This window comes from Sturnus vulgaris, chromosome 3, assembly GCF_052056855.1.
Source record: "Sturnus vulgaris isolate bStuVul1 chromosome 3, bStuVul1.hap1, whole genome shotgun sequence".
NCBI classification, from domain to species: Eukaryota; Metazoa; Chordata; class Aves; order Passeriformes; family Sturnidae; genus Sturnus; species Sturnus vulgaris.
In genome coordinates this window covers 5,088,075-5,109,505 of record NC_142245.1, presented here as the reverse complement: position 1 = coordinate 5,109,505, position 21,431 = coordinate 5,088,075, and the positions used below count along the sequence as shown (strand labels likewise).

Sequence of the window (21,431 nt, the reverse complement as noted above, 5' to 3'; positions counted from 1 at the left end):
GTCCAAATGTGGTCTCAGAACCGAGCCAGGGAGCAAGTTAGATAATGTGCAAGAAGATAATATAATTAATATAATATAATTAATATAATACCCACACAAAGAGCAGCCAGGCTTGCTTTCAGGCTCAGCATACAGTCTGTGGCACCAGCCACATGGAAGATGAACCTTTAACTGGCCCTGCAGATGACCTGTCTGAGTAACTGTGGCTGCTGAATTGTATTGTTAGGGAATGAGGGCAAGGAAGTCTGTATGGGCGGGTGCCACAACGCAGACGTGACGAGGTGCAATTTCTGGGATAGATTTATCATGCTGCAGCTCCCACTTGCATTCATATGCATGCATCCTGTTAGAAATGTGATACCAGATGCTGTTTCCTGGCAACAGGCCCAACACCCCCTTTCTCTTAGGTGTGAATTTTGACAACTCCAATTCACTGGAGCCCTAGTTATGTTATCTTTTCTAAATGCTTAGAGACTAAAAAGACCTCTTGCTCTTTCTGCCATGGACTTACTGCCACTCGGGCCAATTTCCAATGCTGTATTACTCCAAAAATATCTTCTCTTATGTGTAGCACAATTACTACCACTAAACAGGGAAGGATTGGAAATATTCTGACTTGAGCATGGATAACACAAGTCCTTTTTTGCTGTGTTGTCAGTCAGAGCTGTTGTTATGCTTGGCATATGTCACATCAATGTATAAAAAATGCCCATGTCAGTCAAATGCATGTTACGTGTAGATTGGATGTCACTCTAATGTTTTGTATTAAAATCAGTGCCACAAAACATGCACAACTTTATAAACATCACTGGGAAATGTTCATTTGGAAGTGTACAGCTGCTTGCAGCCATCATCTGCACGTCACCTTAAGACCTTAGAAATACTTGGGAAATTAAATTTCAGAAGAGGGACACTAAAATACCAACTTTACTTCTCTGTTGTAACTCACAGACCAAGAAGAGGTCACCTATGCCACTTTCTTCTCCCCATGGTTTATCTGCTGCTAGGAAAAACACAGAGAAAAGCTGAGTTTCCAGTGAAGGGAACTGCAGAGCAGGGAGTGCTGGGCTGGCCCAGGCTGACACTGTGGCCCCTGTGTGAGCTGTGCTGTGCCTACCTGAGTTCTACACACAGGAGTGGGAAAGGTGGGAGAGGTGGGGACAGGAGCCAGTCCCAGCTGAGAGCTGGGAGCTCAGCAGCATCTCCAACCCTACACAGACTTGCTGCCATGGGAGAAGCTGGGAGGCTTTCAGGGCAGATAGTCACTGGGTATGGACTTGGGGTCACTGTAAAGCTGGTCCCAGTGTCACTGGAGATGTTTCCTCAGGAACTTTTTTCTGCCAAGCACAGCCCAGGTGTAACAGCTGCACGTACTTTTGCTCACGCAGATGCTGTGGCCTGGCTAATCCAACAGCAGTTTAGAGAATAAAAGCTGTTTATAAGCATTAATTAATCTTGCAATGAGGGCATTGTTATTAACCCTGTTGTATGTGTGGGTCACATTCTGTGGTTGGTGCAGGCCTGTTCAGTGGTCTGACTCCCCTAGGATGGTTCCAGCTTGTGGCAATATGGATTTTGTCTAGAGACACTTTAGCAAAAAACAGACCAAGGATTGTTGGACAGATATTGGGATTCTTGTTTTGATTGTGCTTCTAAATCTCCAAAATACTTTCACTGATGAATCAGTGGTCAAAGAAAGTAATATTGCAGAGAGACAAAAATATAAAGCCAGCTTTGTGGTCATTCTGAAAATTCAAGAAATGTATCATTTCATCTGCATTTGACTGACTGGGCTGAAGTGATTATTGAATAAAAGGTGGCCTGTTGTGGCCTATTGCTTGTCCATAAATACTTATTTTCCCAGTGTGACATTCTGTTGTTAATCAAATGAAATATATTAATGCCTTCCATTAAATTAGCTGACTTAAGCCAAAGAAACCGCTTAGTATAAAACAGCTAACCCAAAGTAGATGCATAAATGGGGAAAATGTTTGTTGTGTTTTGCTGGCTTCTAAATACCCAAGAGGTTGAAGATTTTCCTCTCGGTTTCACAAAGCAGTAGGCAAAACCAGTGACTCCAGTTCCACACAGGATTCTCAGGATTCAGTCAATGTTTTCTCTTTACTTGATTCTGAGGCACCAGATGTTCATGGGGGAAGGAGCAGGAAATCCACTCTCTAACCCCATTCCCCAGTTCAAGTTGTTACTCTTAGAGAGAAACCTATACATCATCTTTGTATATTAGCAAGAGATCCCATGGCAGAGATAAAGATGCTAGAAATGCACAAGGTCTGGATGAATAAGTGGGAAGGAGGATGCTCAGAGGGGCCTGAAGCTACTTCCTTTCTAAACACACAGAATAGCCCTCAAAAATGACCCTAAAGGGACTGGTTGGAGGCACATGGGCAAGTTCACAGTAAGTGGCCCTGAAAGCAATGTTCCTTAATCCTTTAGAAAGGCAGCTGGATTGTGATCCAGAAGTTCACCAGACAGTACAGACTCCCAATCCCCAACAAAAAAGGAGTTAATGGCCTCAAACCTCATGCCAGGGGTTGTGAATGACAGCACTCAGGCTTTTAAAAGGCAAAACATAACAGTATTAGACTCATAAAAGAATATACACATTTGGCATTAAAAGGATGGCATAAATATTTTGAAATGGCTCCTGGGGCTTGGACAGAGAACACTGTAAAACAGTCTCTTTATCTTTGCAAGAAAATCTATGCTCATTGAAAAACTGCTGGATTGGGAAAAAAGTGATTTCCTTACAGTGTTAGAGCCCCAAACCTTGGTAGCAATTTTTCATCATTTTGTTAATTTTCACTAATATGACAAGTATGCTACTAATATGATTGTTCTGTTTAAAAACTAATACCACTATTAATATGTTACAGTGATGAATTACTAACAATAATCTATCACGAAGGAAAAATGGTGACATAATTAATGCAGTGTTACTATTGTGCAATAGCAATTTGTTAACTCCATGCAAAGCACTCAAAGAGAACTTTATTTTTCATATTTTCTTTGGTAATTGCTTTTACCCGTATTTACAACAGAAAGATCTGCTTGCAAAAGAGAAACTCAGCATCTGAGTCTTTTCTTTTTGGTCCAGTAGATGCTAGCTCTTACACTGACAGATTTAATCTTTAGAATCTGGATATTATCTTTTTAGGCAAGACTTTTACTGCTGTTTTTAAGATCTTTTCTCTACTCCCTTGTACAACAGTGCAGCTTATTACAGAGCTCTCACATTGTAACCATTTTATGACCAGGGGATACATTGTCATATTGCATTGATTAAAACACTCCCAGTCTACACATCATTGCTTTTTTATACACACATTTCGAATGCAATCTCAGGGAAGGTAAACTAATCCAGAAAACAGCTTTGCAAAGAATCTAGTTACTTTACCATACTTACCCCCAAACGAGAAGAATGGAAGAAAATGTGCATATTCCCTTTCAGCTTTTTTCCATGGTTTTAAAAATCTGTGACATTATTTCAAACACTATCTGCAAAAGAGCCTTTTACAGTGCCCATTTCCAGCACGAGATACCCCATCATAGACATCATAAACATCCTTGAGTACGGATCACGTTATTGCAGTTCTTTGCACCCATTCTCCTACGATCCTTCTACTCCCATCCCCACTGAGACCAGTAACCAGTGCCCCTCTGCCAGCCTTTTCCAAAGCAGCCTGCTCCCTGCACAGGTGAGCAGGGCAGTCAGGATGGACTCGGCCATGGATCTGCTGGATCTGGGCCTGCTTGCTCTCGAGACAGGGGCTGACACTTATCCCATTTGTCACCAGCACTGCAGGGTCCTCTCTGCTCCTGCTCATCACCTCGGGGTGTGATACAATAGCTAATTATAAAATCAATCATTAGCAGCTCTGTAAAGTCAAAGGAAATACTATCATGCAGGTCTGGTGTGATTTTCCATAACTTCCCACAGCTGGAAGCAAAAGGTTGGAAAATTCTGTCCAGTTTGACTGGTGAAACTGTCTCCAACCAGCAGTTAGTGAAAGACTGCAGGATCTATCACAGGATCTCTCTATCACCTGTGCATGTGCTGTGATAAAAACCACTGTCTTAATTACATTTATTTAATACTACCAAAATGGCAGTAGCTCTGCCATTTTCTGGTTACTGTGATTAAAAAGTTTAATAATAGTAATAATACTAAACCCTGGAGCAAACAAGAGTTTGACTTGGTAGAAATATTTCTCAAGCAACTACTCAGCTGGACTTACACAATGGAATGTATCTTGGATTAAGTACTGCATTTGTTTTTTAAATGGATAAATAGAGAAAGGAAATTTAAGCTATCCAATGTAATCTTGTTTCATAAAAATCTGCACGTCATTACCTCTTCTTCATATCTGCAGAGCCAACACAGCACTGCCTGAATATTCCCAAAAATTAATAACACAAACACAATTGTGCAAAACTGTTTTTCAAATAGTAACAAAAACTTTTGCCCTCTTTTAGCCCACATGAAAACTGGCTTTGCTGTTCAGCAAGCCATACCTAGGAGTGCAATAAAAATACCCTTGTGCATCCACAATGTTTAATTTTCACGAAGTTTTATGCTGATATAACCCATTTTTAAAGGATTGTAAAGCAATATGTTTCTAAAGTCACGTCTCAAATGCTCTGGCATGTCCTTTTGAAAAGCTAGTGGAATGAAGACAAGATCTGAAAGCAGTACAGAATGATAGCACCATTTGGAACCACAACAAAATTATTTCTATCTTCACTCATTTAAAAAAAAAAAAAAAAAAGCCTAAGAGCTGAGTATGGATTAAATATAGTAATTCAAATCTGGCTGAGAAGCTGCGAACTTTTATGCCAAGTTCTAGCCTGAAATGAATTTAAATGGCCACAAGTAAAAAAATCCACAAAGGGGAGATTGCAATGAAATCCTGGCAGGGAAATAAAAATAGCATCGTAAGCAAATAGTGTAACCTTAAAAAGGGAAGCAGAGAAAGCAGAAACTGGGAAATATTCTTGAACTTCTGTAAAAAAGAACTAGAAAAAAGTAGGACAGCAGAGCTGGGGTCACTGTGGAAAACCAAGTGATACTGTTTGTTTTGGTATTTGTTTTGGTATTTGAAATACAGAAGTGAGATCAGACTGTGGGGGGTGACCTGACGGTTGCCAATCTATTGAGAGCAACTCCAAGGCCTGCATGACAATTGCTCCACTCTGGCCATGACCCAATCAACTTCTCAGTATTTTACTGTAAAATAGTTTACAAATACCTGTGCAGTTCTAAAATGTAATGCAACTCTGTATTCCTATAGACTGGCAATCTAATACATATGTATACTCTTTTATCTTTTTTCTGTGCTCTCTGTTCATACAGAGCTCCTTACCCCAACAACTAACAATGGCTTTATGAGGGATTAGTGAGACTTAGAGGAGGTTTGGGGATACTCACACTGGTGATGCCTTTGCAGAGAGAGGACCTCTGCCCATAGCAGACCCAATATTTAAGGAAAAGGGACCTTTGCCTGTGGCAGACACAATATTTAAGGTACAAGGATCTCTGCCCATGGCAGAACAATATTTAAAGTACAATAAGGCACAAATGGTCAGCGTTATTTCCAAAGATGGGGCTGTGGGAATGGCCAACAGGCTCAGGGCAAAAGGGATTGGGAACCTATCTGATGATTGCTAGCTGTCAAAGTACATTTTCTCTTTAATGTGTAACAGAGTAAGTAAATAACCTTGTTTTCCTATACAGCAAAACTTCAGATTTTCCTTGCTGTATTGCTCTTTCTACACATGAACAGCAAAGGTAACGCTGTACATTCTGTGACATTTGAGGACCTCCTAGAAATTATTGAGTAGGGAGACATCAGGAGGTGGTGCTCTTTCTTAATACAAAAAGGAACGAAATACAAGCCATGGACAATTTCTGGAGTTTTTGGCACAATTCCTGAGAGATGTGGTGCCTAAAATTCCTTAAATACCCCACGGGAATTGTGGGGCACCAGGTCTTTCCTGGGTAGCTGACAGGCTTGGTGCATTGCAAGGCAGCCTCCTGCATCCCTAGGCACTTCCACCAGAGCCTTGGGAAACTGGGATCTGATAGGATCAGGTCTATGGAAAGGGATTTATGGACATTGACGAAGTGCATTGAGGTTTTTTTCAAGTAGTACTGACAGGAAATACACTGGTATTTCCAAATAGAGAAACTTGCTGCCAAAGTTGGGCTGCAGGTGGAACATGCCATGCTAACACTTCCTGTACAGCTCCTATAATAAAACCCTATTTCCCGGCAGGGAATTCCCGCATAATAATAATAAGAATAGATAATAACAATATGCATGTTTTCCTGTCGAGCTTGAATTTTGAGTAAATGCAGTGAGGAAACTTAAGGCTGGAAGTTTTCACCCGTGTCCCCCCTGCACACAGCATCCTTCCCGCTGGAGCGGGCGATGCCTTTGGAACCGCCGCCTTTTCCCTGGGAGCGCCGGGCTCTGCGGGAGGTGATGCGGCCGCTGCCCCCGGCTCTGCCGGCCCCTGCAGCCAAGAGAGGAGGAAAAACCTCAACCCTCAAACCTGCGGGAACAACTTCCTGTCCTTCATGCCTCCCACCGCCCCCCCCATTGGGATATATTTAAAGATAATTATATATATATTGATGTATATAAATATTTGTAAAACCAGTAGTTGATAAATGCAGCTAGTAAATAACCACCCTTAAAAAAAAAAAAAAAAAAGAAAAAGAAAAGAAAATCACCCCACACAAGCCATAATGATGATGATGATGATGACGGGAGGGGGGGAAATAAATAAATAAAAGCGAGCGAGAGTCGGCGAGGGAGAGGGAGGCAGGTTCAATTATCTAAACAAAGAAATCATGGCGGAGTGTTTACATTTGGCAGCCCAAAGCCTCTTGGATTACGGAACCCCCCCCAAACCCAAGCGGCCCCCCCCGGCCCCCCGCAGTCGCGGCTCGCCGGAGCCCGCCCGCCGACACCTCGCCGCGGCCCGGGTAAGTGCGGAGCTTGCGGCGGCCGGACCCGGGCGGGCGCTGGGGCGGGGGCGAGCGGCTCCCCCCGCCCGATGCGTGTGTGTGTGTGTGTGTCTGTGCGTGTCTGTGTCGCGGGGGGGACACGGGCTGCGCTCGCCGCCGCGCCGGCCAGAGGCCGCCTGTCCCCGTGCCCGTCTCTGTCCCCGTGCCCGTCCCCGCCCCGGGGTCACGGCGCCCGGCGCTGACTGGCGGCTCCGCCCCCGCGGCCGCCCCCCGCGCCCCCCGCCCGCCGCCGCCGCCGTGCCCCGCCGGGCGCAGAGAACTGCCCGCCCGGGCACGGGGTGCGGGGGGGCTCCGCGCCGCGCCCGCACCATCGCGGGGCTCCGCTCCTGGGGAGCGAGAGGCCCCGAAATGGGCAGCGGGGGGAGACGCGCGGACGGTGGCGGGGGCGGCTCGATGAGGCTCCTTCTCCCGGTGTCCGAGAGCCGCAGCGCAGAGCGAGCGTGGGCACCGGCGGAGGCGGCTGGGAGCTGGCAGCAGCGCAGAACCCCTTTCCCCAAAACACCCTCACGCCCGAACGCGCCAGCTGCCAAATACCCTTGACCCAAATGCCCTCTCCCCGAAATGCTTTTACTCTGCAAATGCTCTTATCTCCCAAGTGCCATCAGCCTCCAACACCCTCACCTTCAATGGTCCTTGCCCTTGCTTCCAAACATCCTTTTCCCCAACGCTTTTGTTTCAGTCTCCCTCGCTCCCAAACGTCCTTGTCTGCAAACAGCTTCACCCCCAAACAGCACCAACCCCGATCTTGCCCTAAAACATCTGCACTCCTAACATTTTATCCCCCAAAATCCTCTTGCTCCCAGCCTCCCTCAATGAAGGAACGGGTTTAGCTTTTGGTGCTGCTCAGAACTGTGTTGCACGTCCTGCCCCCCACCCCCCGAAACAGCCAGAAAGGCGCCTGGGTCCCTCCCCTTGCCAACACCAGCCCCCAGACTGCTGATCTGACACTGCCCCCCCGCCAAAGGCCACTGCTGTGAAATGTGGAAATGACCCTTTCAAGCAGGCTGCAAGTGTTGCTCCCATGCGTCTATCAAAAAGTCTCCCGGCCCCAGACACATCTCAGTGCTGGAAAGCTGTAAAACTAATTTGGCACCTCTGCCCTCCTGGATATGGCTAAGGGGCAGTGGCCCCCCCCGGTTTTGTGACCCGAATACACTGGCTATGAGTCCTGCTGCTCCGCACTTATCCCCGTATCGGAATGTTTGGGAAATGCATGAATTGCTTCCAGTGCTTGGCAGCAGAAGGACCGGCAAAATGACTACTGAGGTAGCAGGACGTAGGGGCTGGGGAAGACACATGGCTGGTTCCAGGCTTTTTCTGTCGCAGTGCAGAACCTACAAATATTTCTGAGGCTGTGCTCCTACATATCCCAAATTCAGAGTGCTTTGAGCTACGTGAGATTGAGAAAAGTAGCAAAGATACGTCTTTATTAACTCTGAACTGTTTGACTTAAAAAGTTTGTGGGTGTCAAATTCATGAATGAAAGAAAAATGCTTTATATTGTAGAGTTATGAAGCAGCGTTAGAGGGCTTGGGGCAGGGAGTTTGAGACATTCACTTTTCCCACTCATCTGTGGGAGTGGGTTTTACTGTCGTGTGTTGTGCGAAGGTGAGAAGCCTGTGCTCATATCAGCACAGTGGTGGTGGTGCACTGAAACAGTGAGTGAAACAGAAATGGGTGGAGGTGCTTGTAGGTGCCACGGCTGGGTGTTTTTATCTAGGGGCTATGGCTTTGGTTCTCAGTGTGTGTATCCATCCCTTTGCTGAGTCTGGGGGCACCAAGGGAGGGGCAATGGCCTGGCCAAGGGCTGTGCCTGGCTACAAACCCTTCATGTCTGTCTTCCATTACCAGATGTTGTGGTGACACGTTGCATGACAAAGGTACAAAACACAGGTTAGCACCAAATGTCAAACCATGCCAAATTTTGACTCTAGAGACATCAGCAAAGAAACTCATGTTTCCATTGCTTAGAAGGTCATTACTCAAAATTTCTTGTTTCCTTTCCTCTCGTTATTCCCTCCTCTGTGCAGCTACATTCCCCTACATCGAGATTTCGGCCAGACTTCTCTGGGTTTGTACATTCTGCAGATAAAAGGCCTATTGAGGAAATTCCCCATGCACTTCGATCTTTTGCCATTTTACTTCCTAGAATCTCTGAAGGTCTGAGGCTGTTTTCTCAAGGAAAGCTCTTAATTTAAGTGGCCTGTTAGCTGTTAATTGCAGTTCTGTTCTGGCTATTTGCTTGAGTATCATGTCAAACCTGCTGTTCTGGTCTGGGGACTACACTGGTGATCTGCTCTGATCTCTAAACTGCTGTTGCTTTCTACTGTGCTATTGAAGACCAAGGTAATATTTCTCTTCTTAATGCAAACTGACATTGCCTTAGATTTAAGAATTTTGTTGAGCAAGGTATTCCACTTAAAACTGCTTATACAAAAATCTCAATTTTATGTCTGCTAAAATAAAGAAACAAAAAAAAGGCTACCCTGAGACATAGCATTGAAATAAATTTGTTTGTGTTTCTGTAGTAGGGATATGTTTAGAGGAGAAAAACATCTAAAGCTGAGCAAAACAATGATGAGTCGATGGGTAGGTGGTTAACAGAGTTCTGCAGGATCTCCTGTTTATCAAACTGCAACTGTCAGTGTACTCAGTGTAAGCAGAGCTTGCACTTCAGTGTGTGCTCCCAGACTGACTGGAAGTTTGGAGAAGGGTGCATTATCTGTCTTGAAGTCTGTGCAGTGTGTGCAACAGTGGCAGTGCCAGAGAAATTCCATCCCTAGAAACAATTTCATTCATTTATTGTGAAGTTAGGTTGTGTTTTCTAGTAACTGTAAAATCAATGCTCTGTTTTGGCTGTTTGACCACAACAGTCACACCGAAATGATAAAACAATGCTGGTGTTATGGATATCATCATGTCTCAGGCTGAGGAGAGCATTACTGGGGCTGGCTCTCTCATGGAGAGTGTTTGTAGGTTTTTGATTAATGAGAGTTCATTCGGGTATTGAGAGAAGAAGAGACCTCTCAAATGATGCTGAATCTGTTTCCCCAGTATGTAATAGAATGAAACTCTGGGGCTGTGGCTGGACAGTAAGATATTCTGACATGAATATATATTTCAGAGCTCTGCACAAAATGAGGATTTCATGCATAGGCAACACAGTGTGACAAGTCATATCCTGTGTGACCTTGTGCTTACAGTATAAAGTTGTGTAATAATATATTCTGCTAAATTAATACACAAAATAAATAGAACATACTTCATTTTTATGCTAATAATGATATTTTTCAATTCGAAGCACCTTTTATTCTAAGACCTCAAAGTAAATTACAGGTAGGAATAAACAAAGCTTCACAGCACCATTGCGAATTTTTGTATTATCAAACAGAGAAAGGTATCATTATTAATTACTGTTATTTAATTTTCTGTTAATTATTATCTGATTTGCCTGCTCTCTGTTCTCCCTCCTAATATGTGGATGATAAAATATGATCTTATGAAACGGAAAAAAATTAATTTCAGCCACGGGAATGGACAGATATGTCAGAGCTAAGAGGGAAAATAATGCTGACTGATTCCTGAAGGAATTAGCAGAGAATTTTGACAGTAGAATGTATTTTTTGTGGCTGGAATAGAAGGTAAATTTGGGCTCACTCTGATGTGTGGTTCATCCTGTGATGTAACTGTAGGTGAAAGGCTGATGAGACTGTACAAAGACGTTAGCTGAGGGAACAAAAGAAACCCAAACTGTTTTGTTTAATTCGAATCACAAAGGATAGGATTTGTTTAATGCACGTCTCCCAGGATAGGGTTTCCAAAAGGAGGGATTACTGGCTTAGTTCTACTGCCAGTGGTGAAAATGCCATTTACTCCAAGGAGAGCAGATTTAGGCCACTGACAAGTGCTTTTGCAATCCTGTCCTTTATGTTTGTAAAGTGGGAGTGCAATCTTGCATACTTGATACTCAATCGTGTATTTCCTGCAAACTTCAGCACAGGATTTGATTCTCTGTCGGTATGTGGAGGTAGAATAACATTTCTGGGATGAGAACCCAGCTTGCAGTGTTCTTCAGCAGCTTTTTCTCCATTTATGGCAATGAGGTTGTGTGGGCAGGCAATTAGTACAGAATTTGCTCTAACTTATTAATGCATATTTACAACCTTAATTCCAGTTTAACAGAATGTTTTGTGGTGGAGCATTTACAGAAAGAGCATGTGAAAAAATTATCACTGCATGTATTAAGCACAAAGAAAGCATCCCAATACTGCTGTGTAGGAGCAACTGACAAGACAGAACATATTACAAGAAACTATCTTTTTCATTAAGTCTGCACAAAATGAGGATTTAACGCATGGGCAGCACAGCCAGTCCCAGCGGTTTAGTGCCCATAATCCCACCTTGAAAATGGCTTCACAATAATAATTACTGCTACAAAATGGACACTGCTTCCCATTTTGGCGGGTCTACTTCACACATAACTAATTGCAAATACACAAGGCAAGGTCTATATTTTCCCCTCCACCTAGTTCCAGAAACCTTCCCATAAGATTTCCAGTCTCCAGCTGATAACTTCCCACTTGGCCTTGTTTTACCACACTAAAGCAGAACATGGGGGGCAGCCCCCCTTGCTTTGGAGTGCTCCAGCCATCCCTGGACGTTCAGTGCTATGACATGAATATATATTTGTGAGCTTTGCAAAAAATGAGGATTTCACGCATAGGTAACACAGTGTGACGAGGAGTATCCGGCATGACCTTGCAAATGCAGGCTGAGCTCCAGAATAAACAGCTCTGAAGAGCCAGGACTATGGCAGATTCCCAGGTTTTGGAAGGAAATCCCAGTGTTTGGTTCCAAGCCTGCAGAGACTCTTCCTACAAAACTTACCTGCTTTACACAGGTGGTGAAGTGCAACAATTTCCAACTGCTGTTGGAAAGCCAGGCTCATTATTACAGAAAATCCATGGTCAGTGGAACTCACCACAGAGAGCTGGAAATCCTTGTCATGGCTGGAGATTTCACAGCTTCTGTGTTCCAGATGTGGATTGTTGGTTCTCATTGTGACAACACCCACATTTATCACTTGTTCAGGCTGTGGTTGCTTTCTCCTCTACATTTTCTTGCCAGCTTTTTCTACCTTTCTGAAATAAATGGTGACCGTTTTAAGGTTGAAAATTATGTTATTTGTTCATGGTACTTATATGGAGATAGGAAAGTTGTCCCACACTTTTTTCACAGTTCAAAACAACTTGGTGCAATCTGGCCCTTTCTCAGAGCTGTCTTTGAATATGGGCTGCCAGACTCCGGGTAGGGGGGTAGGGAGCAGGACATTCTTGTTCAGGAGAACTAATATGAAATAGGATATGAAATAGGATCTTGAAATATGCATTATTTCAACTGCATTGAAGATCTATATTATTCAGCCTCTTTTTTTTTTTTTTTTTACTTCTTTCTTGTTAAAATTTCAGTGGGTTTCATTGGTGTTTAGGCATAAGCCTGAATCTACTTGTGGTCAGTTGTGGAGCAAAAAGCCCTGTAGAAACCAGCCAGGAAAGGATGTGGAGAGTCTGCCTTTCTCAAAGGCAGGAAAACTGTGCCATTATTGGTGGAAGTTTGTTCACTCCATTTTTAGAAACCACAAAGAGTTTGCAGTCTTCCTGGGTAGCCCATTGACCTAAATCTCCCTTGGCATATTGAATTTCATTACCACTTATTCTATCTAAATTGAACATAAAAAGGAGTCTGTTCATTCCTCTCTGTCTTCTCAAGTATCCAGAGAACTTCACTGTCTCCCTGCCAGTCATCCCCTCTCAGGACTTTGCAATCCCAGGTTCTTACCCAGCTCCTCAGAAGTCATCTTCCAGCCTTGCACTGGTTAATCCAGATCCACCCTGAAGGGCTGAGCTGACTTTGCTGGACTCAGTCTAACTCCAGCCAATGCCCTGCCATTTTTCATCAGGATGGGAATTATTTTGGCTTTTCCAGTACTTTTACTGTTTTCTATTTAGTTTCAGTTCTTAGAGCTTTATTATTCCACAAAGCTTTGAGACCATGGAGAAAGTGACATCAGTAAAAATGAATAATAAATATATTTTAATCTGGCAATATTCCTTATCTTTAAAATATTTTTTTCTTTTCTGAGTTTTATCTTTCTTCTCTCTCCTTTTCTAGGTGAAGAGATAATTTTAGGAAAGTGACAATTCCATTCCTATTTCCAATGTAAGGATAGAATTGTTTGTAGTGTAACACAGTCCCATGCTACATAACTGCCCTATATATTTACAAGAATAAGCTTTTCTGGTTCTGCTTTTTGCTGTGGTCTATTAGGGAAATTACGCCTAAATGTTAGAATTATTGGCAAATAGATGCAGACACAGCAGATCATAAACTCAGTGCATACATTTTGGCCTAAGACCACATTCATTTTGCTTCTAAAAAGCATTCTATAGAGTATAATATATTCGAAAATATTTCTTAAATGGTGAAGTCTTTGAGGTTGGGATATTCATAAATGTTTGCAGAGCACCTAGAATTCGTCTCTGATTGGGGCCTATGGGTAATTTAGAAACATAAATATTTAATGGTAATGGTAATTACCCCTTTTTCTGAATAATAATGTCTTTGAAGTTCCATCTTGGATGAGTGAAACCCCCTTAATAAGTTTCTCCCACCACTTTGAAGAATATTTTCTTGTCATTGGAAGCATTTCTGGAATTCATAGTTCTGTATATTATGAAAATGCCACACTTCATAAATTGCAGAAGTGTTTGCTCCAACCTGTCTCCTGCTTAAGATGCACAGAAATCAGGATGCAAGTGGCACCATGGATTGTATTCTGTGGGTATTCCTATCTGGAGGCTTTAGTTAAGATGAAGAATAATGTTTGCAGGGATCAGGCCCACTTCCAGCACTGGGATTCTCATTGTGTAGTGGTCTCCCAGAACCAAAACTGGATTCCTCTGGAATTAAACTACACCAGAAGCACATACTTGGAAGTGTTTCTTCCCTTGGACCAGACCAATACATGCAGAGAGTTACTTCAAGTGACTAATGAAAACTTGACAGAATATTGACTATATGATACCCACTTCCAAATGGCTGCCATGATGTATTGACAGCAGCACTGGCAAATAAATAATACATATTTTTAAAATTTCTGTAATTACATGTTTACCCAATAGGCCAGAACAGCTCTGTCCCAAGGAGCTGTTGCAGTCTGAGTAAATAATACATGTTTTAAAGTCCATAATTACATATTTAAACGATAGACTATCGAGGAAATAATGCACATTTTAAAAAGTCCATAATTACATATTTACATGATAGTCTGTAAATTCTGTAATTACTTATTTACACAATAGACCATAGCAGCTGTTACAGTCTATTATGGTAACTCCCATAGAATTATATTATGGATTTTTTTATAACTTAAAAAATAAGTATATTTAACCAGAAAACTGTATTGTTATTCTTTAAAAAATCCTCCACAAACCTCTAAAATAGTAAAATATATGTAAAGGTAAAAATTAAGGGTGGTACAGAGATAGGGAAGTTCTTACCCCTTCGTGGTAAATGTCTTTTGTTAGCATAAGGAACTTAGGATTTTTCATTAATTTACTTAGGTAGCAGAAAGATAAATATGCAACATTCCATGATTATACTTCTCTTATTGTCATGTAGACATTCAATTTGGATAAGCATTCAGGATTCTTAAATTCTTCAGTTCCTGTTCTGCTCTTATTAAAATCAGTGATAAAACTCCCATCAACCCTGGTTTCAGAAATAATTTATATTGAGGACAGCACTTACACATGTACTTGAAATCAATGGCACTTAAGCATCTTTTAAAAATAAGCACATACTTAAGGACTCTCATGAATTCTGATGGACCGAAACATATGATTAAATGCTTTCCCGAATTGGGATTTGGAAACTGCCTTCCAAGGAGGCAGGATTGGAACCTTCCTCTCCCATGGCTTTATTGATGGGCCACAGGTTTTTTGTGGCTCATGCTGTGGCTTCTCCCCGAGGAGAAGCTTTTTTTAGCGTGTTTAACTCCAGACATACGTGTGTGAGAATTGGTGCTACAGCAAATGTGTTGCTGCTCCTTTGTTCTTTGTGGAGAGCCATGAATTGAGAATTCATCCAGTGTTTTCCATAGCTCAGCTGCTGAATTTATTCCTCATGTTAAAGACTGGATCAATACACCTAAATGAGACTTCTGTCCATAATTACTACTAAATAGCAGGGCTAAATCAAGCAAGTCAGAATGTGACATTTAGCTCAGCCGGACCTTATGCATTTAGTAAGGAAACAGAGTATGAGAGAAACCTTTGATCCCCACTGTTGGTTTCATTAAAACATTGGAGTTAAGAGAATCTGAGCTGTCGGGAGCCCCATTTAAGCCTTGCCATAAGCATGATGAAATATGCAGGTACTTTTTAACGAGGGTTTGAAGGGTGTTCAATTGCTGGTCACACATTTTGACTGAAAGCACCAGGTAAAGGGCTGAAGGTTTTGTCTTTCCTTCACAATGAGCATTACAGCATCAAAATGGGTAAAGAAATACCTGGTCAGAAATAAAGAAGACTTTTTGTCAAGTGAAATATGCAGAAATTGTCTCACAGGGAAAGAAAATGCTCAACAACATACACTTCTGCCATTTTTTGCTGTAGATCCTCCCAGATGTTGTTACTGACACTAGTGCTCACATTTGGCTATTTGGTTAAAGGCCAAAGGGAAAGTCAATATCAATATCAATATCAATATCAATATCAATATCAATATCAATATCAATATCAATCCTTTGTTAAAATTACAAAGGTGGTAGAAGAAATTATTAAATAGCAGGAGCTGAATCCTTGTCTCTTCCATGGTGCTTTTTACCTGTGTAAAACAGATAAATTGCATTACCTGACTGGTCAGTCTTTGAAACCTGGCAAATTAAAATGAAGGATGTGTGGGATTAGAGAACTAAAAATCCGAGCAATAGCTTCAGGTTATGTAGGAACCTTATCTAAGTGGTTTACATTTAAAAGCAACTTCAGTCTTGCATTCTCCACAACAAATTCTTGCATTTGAGAAATAAAAAATTAGAGGACCTTTGTCTCCTGTTGGACAGCCCTGTGGCACTCAGTGGGAATAACCAATGCTCTTCATGGGAGCACTATCCCTTGCAAAGCTGTCAAGGTCAGTTTCTCTGTCATTTTTCTACTCTGTTTTCCATTAAAAACATACACACATCAACATTTGCTGGGTTTGTAGCACTTCCAAGCTTTCCACTCGAGCTAACATACATGAGCTGTCATCTTTTCCATGTGCACCCTGTGCCTGTGAGTTACTCACATGCTTTGAAGGTTTTGTGGATCTGCAGCTTTTCACCAGGTGAATGTTGAGAGTTTTCCCTTTTCCCAGCCCTTTGGATTTGCACGGCATCCATCCTTACAGGCACAGCACCTGCCAGGAGTCCTGGGATGTTTTATTGCTAAGGAAAACTTTGTGTTCATGGAACTGTGGCAGTTCTCTAAGAATTCTGACCTCAGGTTGGAGCCATCCACAAGTGCACAATATAAGTTTACACAAATAAACAAGATGTGTTGCACAATATAAGCTTTATAAGGGAAAGCTTTATTATCACATGCATTTTGGGCACAAACCAGCTTGTTTTATTGTGAAAAATCCCACTGGAGAGCCAGCACAGGGAATATTACATGAAGAAGGCAGACAGATTCCAGCACATTTTATTTGCCAATAAGCAGGACTTTGCACTTGTAATTTTGTTAATTGTCAGAAGTAATTTAAATTCATCAATTATCAATGAGTAATTCTATCTGAAGTGTTTCTAGGAAAAGTTAAAATCCCAGTTGGATTAACACAACACTTTCTCCTTTAGAGATACATAAATTTAGTAGAGTAAGTTGTCTCACATGGTATTTGGGAATGTTCTTGAAAAATTACATTTGAGGCTGAAGTGGGACTTTATTTCTGTCTTCCTGTATGTGATAGGAGAGGATGTGTCATTTTAAGGAGATAGATGCAGACCTTTCCCAGAGGTGCTCAGTGAAAGGGGAAGATGCAATGGTCATGGGCTGCAATAGGGAAAACTCTGATTAGGTTTTAGGAAGAATTTATCTTGGGGGGGTGTGGTCAACTGCTGGAACAGATTACTCAAACAGACTGAAATCTCAGATTTGGGTGGTTTTTGCCCTGGATTCCTGACTCTCTTCTGTAGGTTGCCATAGGATAGGTTTTGTCTGTGTCCCTCAGCACCTTGTCCTTGTTCTGCGCAGAGCTTTCAGATTAAAATGTGATGTGCTATATAAAAATAAACTGTTACTATTACTGGTGTGTGGTGGTCCTCAATTGTGATGGAAGAGCAAGTGATTACATCACTTGGCAGCTATGATGACAAATATATATTTGTCAGAAATAGTTATTTACTTTATATGCACTTGTTAGTTTTCTTTTATTGCTTTTTTTATTATAATGGAACTTGAGGACAGAGACAGATTTCTTCCCTGCAGTGTTAACTACAGTAAGAGGTAGCATTATGGAATGTCATCTATTGCCTCTTAGAATGATAAATATTTCTGAGACAAAACATTGTGAAAACCTATATGTATAAATTCCTCTATCCCAGCTATTAGGATGAAGAGTAAAACTACAGCTTACTATTACTGGGGATTTGTTGGGGCTAAATGACTCCTTTCAGGTAGAGAACACGTCCTTCCACATGCTTCCCACAGTTTCTTTGCTCTTCTTTAAGGTCTGAATGGCAGCAGTGTCTTTTCTATACAGGCCAATATTTTGCATTTGATGCTGCAGAAGAACACTTTGAGGAACAGATGAGCAGCATTTAAATGTTTTTTTTCCTTAGTCCTTTAAAAATTGTTAAATTGAAGAATCTGTGAATATAATATTGAAGTGGCTGTACCTCTTCTACAGGTAGGCTTAAAAGTTGTTTTTAAAACAATTAACTATAGGAAAATTAAAACTAGTGTTGATATTTGAGTAAGTGCACAGTCAGGCAAGAGGGCCTGTATTGCAAGTGGATGGAATGGGACTTGAAGAAACTAAAGGACCTTCCCAAACTGCCCTAGGAAGGAGGTAATACAGGTGTAACACAGAACTGAGGAATTTTGCCTCTTTTCCCCCATGCATTAGTCAAGAAAAGATGGTGCAGACTGGTCAAGATCCTTATTTTCCTTCTGTCTTAAATGTGTTCTGAGAGCTGAACTTGATGAATTTCAGTGGCCATCAAAGCAAGGGAGGTTTGGCTGCAGCTCTAACAAGTGAGAGCAGTGTGGAGAGGCGTCGTGCAGGTGCTCCCAGCTGTGCTAATGGCCTGCAAACCTGACCCTCCCAGTGAACTGCCGGGCCTCTCTAGTTCAAAGAGAAGAAAGGGGAATTGGGCTGTAGTTAGTGCAGTTCATCTGGTTTCTCTTGCATGGAGTCTGGATCCTTTGTTTTAAAGGATGTTGGGAAAATACCGAGCAGAGGGATGAGGTAAGAGCTGACTGAGGAGAAAGAGGTGTCCTATGAGGCAAAATGACAATGGCTAAGAACTTCCCATAGCAACAAAGAGAGTTTCAAAGAGTCAAAGAGTCAGACTTTTAAATATTAGGCCTTCACACAACCAAAAAAAGGATTTTCCCCAAATCTTTCTCTCCTATCTTTTGAATACGTGCCACACTCAAAGAAAAGTGCTTCACTGTTGTTCTGTGGATGCATTGTTGAATGAAAAAAACAAAGTAGGAAGTCTTGTTCTCCGAGATGGAGAGCACATGGAATTGGCCACTGGCATCACTGGGGGCTGTCACCTGATACACTTTTAACTGGGCAATTCTGAGCAAAAGATAAGGAAATGAGGAACTCAGTATAAGGCCTATTAATATTCCCAAGCCTGTGTTTTCAAAAGCTCCAGCCCAGGGTCTTTACACAATCACTATGCACTTTTAATGACCTCTGGTGCATTTTTTATACACCTAAACCATTTTTGTACAAATGTAGCCATACATCAAAAATGTGACTGGTTTGAGGCTGAAAATTTGGCATTTCCACATCCTTAGCTATCACATAATTTCACAAATACATTTATATTAAATCAATGGTATTAACACTGTAGCTTTTGTGATAGTTCCTGTAATATTTCTGAGTGCTATTATAATAGCTTCTCTATCGCCTGCCCCTTTTAATGATTCATAAATTCCTTGATTTCTATGAACAGCAAACTATAATGGCACTATAATCAGGACAGCATGCTAAGGTATAGCAGAAACTTCTGCTGCCTGACTACCTCCAGCTTTCCCTCATTGCCTGACTAAATTGTTCAAAATGAGGTTTCCACTACAATTTGAAACAAGGAACTCCCGAGTTCAACACGAGCACCACTGAAGGAGACCATGCTGAAAATTAAAAAGCAAAATAGACAATAACGTGTACCAGATTTCAAATGGAGTAAATGCAAGAGCATTCACTGTATAACAGGCATATTATTAGCTCTACCATAATTTCTTTCTTTTCCTTTTTCCTTCATTTGGTCCTTTTAACTAACAATTTCCCCTATCCCCCACCTACACCTCCTATACACTGCAAACACATCTTCTGTCACAGTGATACTTTCCAGGACCTTTTCCTGGGATGCTTTAACAGCTTCATTTGAAAAGACAAAGGGTGGGTGATAACTACTGGATTTGGGGCTCTCCTTTTTTTTTTCCACCTATCAGGACTAAATCAGTCCATAAAAACTGCAGTAAGTGAAACATAGGCATGACAGAAATCACAGATGTCATAATCAGAGGTCTCTATGGGTTTTCTTACTGTGGTTTGTTTTTCCTCCCTGAAGATTTTCAATCACTGTCTCACTCTGAGAATTTGGTACTGGATACAAAAAGTTTTCCAGAAACTAGTGATAAAATTTCATTTCATTTCATCTCAGTCCTGGCTAAAAGCTGTGACTGTCAGCTGGCCATACCATGTCTTATGTAATCAGTCTGCTTGAAAGGTGTTCATCACAAAACTCCCCATTTTTCATATCCATCTTGGTAGCTTTCTCCTCTGGCTGGACAGGCATGCAGAAAAGTCTCACTTCTAAAGGATAGGTGTGAGATGCTTTAATTTCAACAAGAAGCTGGTGCTGCGCTGATTCATGATGAGATGTGCTGTGTAGAGAAACAGAGAGCTGTCAATGTGCTTCTTTTGCAAACTGTTAAGTCATAAAAAATAAACCTGCATTGATCAGAGCTCATTCTGTATGGAGTGGCTTTTCCTGTGTTCAGTGCTGGCCTAACTCTGCATCTGTTGAAGTCAAATTTTTAACAGAATTAGGCCAACCGAGTACTTTTGAATGTCACACATTTTATATATTTTTTTAGTATTTTTACAAAATTTTGCGTATCTAGTTTTTGCTTTTCTAAAGGAATTTATGGCAAACCTCTTTAAGCATTAACAACCAAACAGGTATGAATTCCATCTTCATCCTTCTGCTTCAAAGCAATACTTGTAATAGCCCTGAATGACATCCTGCCTTGGGGCCAATGGCAGCTGTGGCTGATTAGGGAGGAATGTATAAAGTAGACAGTAGAAAAACCAAAATGCAGATAAAAGAGAAAACACATCATCTCACAGGTATAAGAGAATTTATATATCAAGGCTTGGAGTTAGGTAAACTAATATTTAGTTGAAGAGATTATTTTCTAGATTGGCAGTTAACTATATCTGGATTAAATATATAAATTTTTTTTCACTCACCCCGTTTTGTTCTGAAGATGTTACCTGCCCTCCTGCTCTGTAGAAGGGGCTCTGTTCTAGGGCTGGTGAAAGTTAAAAATCATCTTCCTTTTTCTTTTGCTCATGCTACGTTTCCATTTTAACTGTCAGTTTCTCACTTCTGTAGCAGTTACTGCCCCATTCCACTGCATGCAGCTAATATGTTGGTAATCATTTAATATAATTTCCCTTTAAAACCAGCCGCTGTGCTGGAAAATTGGAAGTTAAAAATGTGCCTAATTTGAAAGAGCATTCTGTTGCAAGTAGTTTGTGATTTGTATAATTCAATATGTACTATTTAAAAGAAAAATAGAATCTAAGTTCTAATCTACTGGAATGTTCAATGCTGTCCATGAATTTTGGCTAAAGTTGAGGCTTATACCAATGATGGCACTGGTTGAACTGGATTAGGGTTCGTGTTATTCAATATTGTGGTTTAAGATCGGGTGAACTTTGAACAGAATTTGTAGATGAAATGCTGCTATCTTGGGTAGTCAGGATTTTAAAAGTCTGAAGAGGGATTTTCGAAGTATCTGCTGAAATTGAGTAAATTAACAGGCTGATGAGAGATACAGTTCTTGGAAATGTGAATTAGAAAGCTTATAAAAAAATT

The 21,431-nt window shown here is 41.4% G+C and overlaps 1 protein-coding gene across 8 annotated transcripts in view; it reads left to right on the top strand.

Annotated features, from left to right (window-relative positions):
* The first annotated feature begins 6,966 nt into the window (after positions 1 to 6,966).
* The window catches only part of LOC148224150 (uncharacterized), a 444,317-nt gene continuing 429,852 nt past the window's right edge, over positions 6,967 to 21,431 (top strand). For all 8 annotated transcript variants that reach the window (XR_015802075.1, XR_015802071.1, XR_015802073.1 and 5 more), the window contains exon 1: positions 6,967 to 7,009. The gene's annotated coding sequence lies outside the window, so the exon portion shown is untranslated. The remainder of the gene's footprint in view (positions 7,010 to 21,431) is intronic.